Source organism: Mus caroli, chromosome 1, assembly GCF_900094665.2.
Source record: "Mus caroli chromosome 1, CAROLI_EIJ_v1.1, whole genome shotgun sequence".
Lineage (NCBI taxonomy): Eukaryota > Metazoa > Chordata > Mammalia > Rodentia > Muridae > Mus > Mus caroli.
The window spans coordinates 118,804,774-118,811,751 of NC_034570.1; positions in this window are offsets into that span (position 1 = coordinate 118,804,774).

The following is a 6,978-nucleotide window of genomic DNA, read 5'->3' on the forward strand; positions in this document are numbered from 1 at the left end:
TCCTGTACAGCCAATTCCAGACGACTGAACTTTCTCTAGCCTGGAAGGTCACAGGCTAGAGTCTCTACTCATCTCTTTTTCTTTGTTCTTCCTCCATTGCCTCATCACTGCTTCTCAGGCTCCGTGAACTCTTGACCTGTTTCGTCCCTTCTGACCCCTTCCCAACAGCCTCTCTGAATGTGAGAAGATCTTTATCATGTTTTCTGGGGATCTCTTGAACTCAGGGTCCCAAGATTTACCCCATTACCCATTTAAAAAATGTGTATTGTTAGATTTATTTTGACATGCTTTTTTTTTTCCTGAACTTGGTGTGGGGCTTTTGGCACTGGGTGTTTCTCTGATGTCAACATGGCCTGACCTCCTTTCTCAGAACCTCTGACAAGACAGAGGTGGAATTGTCAGAACACTCGGGTGACCACACCTATTGGCAAGCAGAGGCAAGAGACAGGCTGAACGCAAATGTCAACACCTCTCATTGCTTGTCCTGTGGATGAGATAGAGCAGGTCTGAAGGATCCATTTATGGGTCAGAGAAGAGTGGGCTGCTCTTCCTGCTTTGTGCAGTCTCTCTGTACACCCATTCCTAGCTCCTGATGTCCTCTTCTACTCTACAAGTCCTTTGTATTAGTCAGAACTCTTAAAGGAACAGAACTGATTATATATATATATATATATGCATATAATATAAAAATTTTATTTATTTATTTATTTATTTACTTATCATATTTATCCTATCAGTATAGTATATCCTATTTAATACATACATACATGTATATTTGTATGTATGTGCTCTAGACTATATATATATATATATATATATATATATATATATATATTCAGAGTAAAGTCAGTCTTTATAACAATGGCTGTCTCCTGACAAAAAGTCCAGAATCCAGGAGTTATTCAGTCCTCAAGGCTGGATGTCTCTGCTGGTCTTTCAGTATACATTAGAATCCTAAATAAATAAATAAGCCCTAAAATAAGCCTAGAAAGCCTTAGCAGCAGACTTGGTAAACTTGCCAGCAAGAGTGAGAGGAAGCAAACCAAAGGTAAAAAGCTTCTCTCTGCCACGTTGTTATTTTTCTAATGTTGGCTGCCAGCAAAAGGTTTGGCCCAGATTTAAGGTTGGCCTTCCCACCTCAAATGATCCAATAACGAAAACTCCCTCTCGGTGTGCCCAGTTGCTTGGGCTTTAGTTGCTTACAGATGTCGTCATCACACCACCAGAGACAGAGCCCATGGTAATTACTCCTCTCATTGCTGGAATAAAATCTCAGTGCCTTAAGGATGGAAGAGTTTATTATGGCTCACAGCTCAAGGGCACAGCCCACCATGGCAGGGAAGGCCTGGCAGCAGGAGAGTGGGAAGGTTGGTCATGCTGCATTTCCCAGTCAGGAAACAGAGAGGCGAGTGCTGCTGTCTGCTCACTCTCTCCTTTTCACTCTGTCCCAACGAAATGACGTCACCCACAGTTAAGGTGTGTCCTCCCTACTCAGTTAGATCTCCCTGACAACACCGTCGCAGACACATCCAGAAAAATCAGTGGTGATTCTGGACAAGATGAAGAGCCACAGAACCCACATTTATGATTCGGTAGCTCATGCATGTATAGAGTGGGAACTGGTCAAATTGAAGTAATTAACATTTCCATCTTATTTCTCTGCTTGGACACTTCAGCCCCCCCCCCCTTTTCCTATCTACAACATGGTTATTGTTTGGTTTTGTAGAGTCTCCAAAGGCTCATATATTTGGTTCTTAGATGATGTCACTATGTGGGAAAGTGATGGAAATTTTAGAGTGTGGAGCCTAGCTTAAGTAAGTAGGTTGTCCCTCTTTGTCTCTCTGTTTGTCTGTTTCCCTTTCCCTCTACCCTCCCCATCCCCATCCCTCTCCACTCCTCTCTTTGTCCACCATAAGACAAGCAGGCTCTGACACACACTCACAGACTTCTGCTGTCATGGTATTCTGCCTCATTATGAACCCCAAATCAACAATTCCAAGGACTATGAGCTGAAACCTATGAAACTGTGAGCCAAAATAGAAGATTCTACCCTTTAAGTTGTTTGTTTTCAGCAACTCGGTTACCCCACTATGCCACTGAACATTTAACTGTATCCCTCCTACTGACTTACACTTTCTACCAGTTCTCTGGTCTTTCCCCAGAAGCCTCCCAGCTTCTAGTAATGAACATCCCACTCTCTCCTACTTAGAAATCAACTTGTTAACTTTCCCATCTGGGAGAGAATATGAACTTTATGCCTTTCTGTATCTGGCTTATTTTATATAACATTAATATCTTCCATTTATTAAATTTATGAATTGTAGTAATAATACATTAAATTTATATTAAATCTTATAAATATAGTATATTAAATCTATTAATGTATAAATTTTAAATATAAACAATAATACCAAATGTATTTATTTAATACTTAAGTATTATATGTTATGTAAGAAAACAACTCTTAAAGTTATTTAAGAGCACACAAGACTCCCAAGTATAGATGACAAAAGACAATCTCATAAAAATCACTTCTTACTATGATAATTCATTGGAAAGAAAATATTAATATTTGCTATTTGATACTAATAATATGTAACATTAATGTTTAAAATATTAAATACTATATTGTGCAATACTCCACTAATGACTTTCTTTTTATAGCTAAATAATATTCTGTTGTGTATATGCATCACATTTCTTATAATTTTTTTAATCACAAATGAACACCTAAATTGACTCCATATATTTTAGTTATTGTAAATCAAAGTGCAATGGGCCTGTGATTGTCTGTCTGGTGACTTTACTTCCTTTGCCAATATATGAAGAATTGGAATATATGGATCATGGCTGGGGTAGATCTGGTTTTGGGTTCGACACTCACCACACTGATATCTACAGTGATGCCTTTTTTTTTTCTTTTAATAAAAGCCATTCCTATCAGGATAAGAGGATATCTCATTGTGACTTCAAATTGCATTTCCATGATGGCCAGTGATGTCAGACATTTTTCACACATATTTGGCCATTTATATTTTTCTTTTGACAATTTTCTACTTAGATCACTTGACCATTTTTAACTATATTATTTGGGTTTTCTGGTGTGTGTATGTATATGAAAGAGAGAGAGAGAGAGAGAGATTAATTAACATTTGCCAGATGAATAGATAGTTTGCAAGCATTTCTTCCTGTTCTGTAGTTCATCTCCCCCCCCCTCCCGCCTCCACTGCGCAGTTTTTTAGTTTGACATAAACCCATCAATCACTCCTGTTCCAAATTTTGTTTTGCTCTCTGTGTTTTTTGAACTCTAACCAAAAATACTATTGCTAAAAATTAAACAAACCAAGCACTTAGCTGAGCAGTACTAGTGCAAGCCCTTAATCCCACCACTCCAGAGGCAGAGGCAGGAGAATTGCTCTCAGTGCTAAACACTGGCCAAAGGCAGTTTAGGGGAGGAAAGGGTTATTTTTTTCTGACATCCCTGGGTTGCAGTCCACCTTAGCCCTAAGTCAGGGCAGGAACACAAGACTTGAAGGCAAGATGCATGGTTGTTCCATGAGCCAGCACCTCCAGGAAACTCACACAAATACAGCAGAAACCAGGGCAGAACCCTGCTTGATGGCTGACTCTCTGGCTAACTCATAGTTATCAAGCATTTCATGCAGCTCAGGGCCACCTGCTTGGGAATGGTAGTGCCCATAATGGGCTAAGCCTTCCTGCATCAACTAGTAATCAAGGTGCTCCCCCACAGACATGCCCATAAAACAATTTGATGGCAACTCCCCAACTGAAGCTTCTCCTCTCAGAAGAATCTAGGCTATGTCACATTAACAATTAAGTTAAATGTGCCACTATGACCTGCCCATAGTGAGGCACAATAGTACCATGAAAGGCAGTCTGTGTTCTGGTTGAGCGAGGCTTACACCAGAGACCCAGTAGAAAGTTCTACAAGAGAAGGAACCATGAGCTACACTCCCAGACATTAGGCTCCTGACACCACAAGTCCTCAACTCTGTAATCCTGTGGCTATTGGTGTGGGGAGCAGGTGTGGCGGCAGTCTCAAAGGCGCCAGGGACTGCAGCTAAGTCTTATGACTTGCACCTGACTTCCTCATACATCTGAATATAAGCCACAAACATCGTGAGAGCTGCGCAGGTGTACCAGGTTACTGGCGAAGCCATTTTGGTGGAGATATGCCCCTTGCCCTGATTAGCTGAAGCTGCGTACCTGGTGAGGTGATGTGGCCTGCTGTGAGTGGATGGGAACTGATAGTATATAAGAGTGAGAGGCCCAGGGCTCGGGGTCTTTCGCCTACACAGTCAATGCTCTCCCAATAAACGTGTGCAGAAGGATCCTATTGTGGTGTCTTTCTTGCTGGTAAGTCAGGCGTCCCACATATTGGTCATGTAAGCAGTGTCCCTTAGCTCCTGATATTCTGGCTATACTCCACCCCCACAGTTACCTGGTTACAGCAAGGTAGCCCAGCCCACTATAAAAAGGACTGCTTGACCCCTCCTCTCTCTCTCAAGTTTTTGTTCTCTCTCTTGCCTCTCTAACTCTGACCTCTCCCCCCACCCATTTCCACATGGCCATGGCGCCTCCTCCCCCTCCCCCTCCCCCTCCCCCTCCCCCTGTACAATAAAGCTCCAAAACCTTGGACTGTCTCTGCTGACCAGAACCCTCCGTGCTGGAGCAATGGAGCAGGTTTCTCTCTAATGAACCATGCGTCAGCCCACCAAGCCAGACTCTCTTGTCCCTGCTGTAAACTGCCAGAGGTTTCCCCCTACCCTCCTCCTTTTGGCCCAGAGGCTAGAGTCTGCCTGAGGTTCTGTTCCCAGCAATTCCACAATATAGAGCCGTCTGGGCTGTCTGAGAGGGAGAACCTGACGTCCCTGGCCTCTGTGTGGTCCAGGGACCCCCAAACAGGCTCTTCTGTGGTACCCAGTGGTCTGTGGTATCCGAGAGTTGGAGCCAGGGTTCTGTGGCCTGTGAGGCTCGACGCCTGTCCCACTGCAGTTCCGTGGGGTCCCGTGGCTTTGTTTCCCCTGTCTGGCACCCAACAAGGAACTATAACCTGGAACTGTGAGCCAGCACAACCTTTGCTCCCTTAAGTTGCTTTTATCAAAGTAGACCATTGTAGCAATAGGAAATGAACTAAGATATTAGCCTTCACTGAAGATATATTCTGAGCACTGTTGTTGAAAATCATGTGGCATAGGACACATGGATTTACTTTTCGGATCTGTCGGTTTTTATACCCACACCATGCTGTCTCTGTTACTGGATTATGACTTGAGACCAGGTCTTATGCTGCACCTAGCATTTCTCTTTTTATCTCAGCATTTCTTTGGCTATTTGTGGTCTTGTCTGTTTCCATATGGACTTTTTCCCATTTCTATAAGGAATACCATTGGTATTTTGGTGAGGATTAGAATTAAATTTGTGACTCACTTTGGATAACATGGATATTTTAACAATATTAATATTATATCTTCCAACGTTTTTCTTTCTTTGCTATCTTTTCAAATGATCTCATGTAATTTTCATTGTAGAGAACATCCACTTCCTTGAGTGAATTTATTCCTAGGTATTTCTGGTAGCTATTGTGAATGTAGTTATTTTACGGTTTCTTTCTCAGCAAGTTCATTATCAGTGTCTATAAATGCTACAGAGTTCTACATCTTGTTCCTCTACTGGATAAACCTATAATTTCTAATGGTCTTTTAGTGAATTCTTTAGGCTCTGTATAGTCGAATCTTTAAAATATGTGGAGATAAGGCTGTCGACCCATGCATACAAAAAATTGATTTTCTCAGAACATAACTGGTAATAGCTTACAGTTGTCCAGAAGCCTTATCTAAGCAGAAGCAACCAATGAACACATATACGGTGTATTGTCTGATACTAAAAAAACAGGCAAGGACTATAAGAAGTTATCTTTTACTAGGATACACAATTTATTGAAGAGCGACACTGTGCATGCTGAATAATCAGGGTATGCTAACAGACTTCTAAGTAGGCATCACCACACAAGCTCACCACAGGAGCAGCAGGAGGTGGCTATGAAATTATTACAGTAGTACAGTATTACTAGAATTAATTTTATGTTACATCTTTGTGTTCATGTACATTTCTCTTCACTGTAAATGGCACCAAGTAGGGCACATGTTTATGTGTATGAGTTTCAATACTATTTATTTTTGCTAGCCTGAAAGTTCCTATGTAGACCAAGGTAGCCTTAAACTTGAGATTTGCCTGCTTCTGTCTTCCAAGTGCTGGGATTACAGGCATATATCACCATGCCCACCAGCAAGTTTTGATAAGTGTGTGCATATGTTTTTGTTCTTGTGTACATGTAACATGTATGTGTACTCATGGGTATGGAGGCAGCAGGGCATTGCCTGTGTCAATGTCTTCCTTAGTTGATCTTCTACCTTCCTTTTTAAAGACAGTGGCTCTTGCTGAACCTAGAGCTCACTGATTTGGCTAAGCCAGCTAGCTAGCTAGGAAGTCACAGGAATCCTCCTGTCTCACATCCCTAGCACTCCAATGACAGATACTTGCCACTAGGGCTGGATTTTTATTTTTTTATTATTTTTTTTTATGAGTTCCAGAGAATCCAAATCCTCATGCTTGTTATCCACTGAGCCATCTCCCCAGTGACATTTTATCTTTTTATAATACACTTATGTATAATTAATGGTAGTATTTTTGTACTTATTGACACACTTAACTTTTATGCTTATAGGCTTTATAATTCACTTGTAAATCTTTTCAAATTGTTGCAATACTCAGAAGGAAATTTTGCTTATCAGCAGATTTGTATAATTGCTGTTCAGGGGTCAACTGTTTATATGGTCATCCCAGCAACAAACAGATAATCTGGATCTCTTCCTTCTTATTTTTTTTTTCATTGCATTACTTGTGTGGAGGGATGTGCACCGTTATCCATGGAGTCAAGATAAGGGCTTCAGATTC